Source organism: Eurypyga helias, unplaced genomic scaffold (genome assembly GCF_000690775.1).
Source record: "Eurypyga helias isolate BGI_N326 unplaced genomic scaffold, ASM69077v1 scaffold32609, whole genome shotgun sequence".
Taxonomy (NCBI): Eukaryota; Metazoa; Chordata; class Aves; order Eurypygiformes; family Eurypygidae; genus Eurypyga; species Eurypyga helias.
This window is the reverse complement of record NW_010274539.1, coordinates 2328-2673: the sequence shown is the minus strand read 5'-3', so window position 1 is coordinate 2673 and position 346 is coordinate 2328. Positions and strand designations below refer to the sequence as shown.

The following is a 346-nucleotide window of genomic DNA, read 5'->3' as shown; positions in this document are numbered from 1 at the left end:
GGCTACAAGCAGCATCCGAAGTATAAACACGACTGTCCCTCACTGGACTAAAGCCGTCCCGCTGTCGTGAGGGCTGCGATACCACGCGGCAGGCGTCCGTGTCACTGGGCAGTGGGCATGCGGTGCTGTACAGAGTTTTATCGGCCGGGCTTTTATGATGAAATAAATGTTCAATCTCTTGTGGTAGCTGCTGGGGTCCTCCTTGATGCAGCCTTACCCCAGGGCCATGCCTCCAGCGGCGGCAGAGAGCAGAGCAGCCCCCCACTTGTGCTTCGAGTGAAAGCTGACCTCAGCCCCAAGTCCGCCAGAAAGGAAGGGAAGGGTGTTCTCGGCTGGGAGCCGCAGG

General features: G+C 59.0%; 1 protein-coding gene across 1 annotated transcript in view; it reads left to right on the top strand.

Moving 5' to 3' along the window:
- Nucleotides 1-346, top strand: part of TP53BP1 (tumor protein p53 binding protein 1) — a gene marked incomplete at its 5' end in the record, with an annotated part of 25242 nt that overhangs the window by 24635 nt on the left and 261 nt on the right. The gene's annotated exons all lie outside the window — the stretch shown is intronic.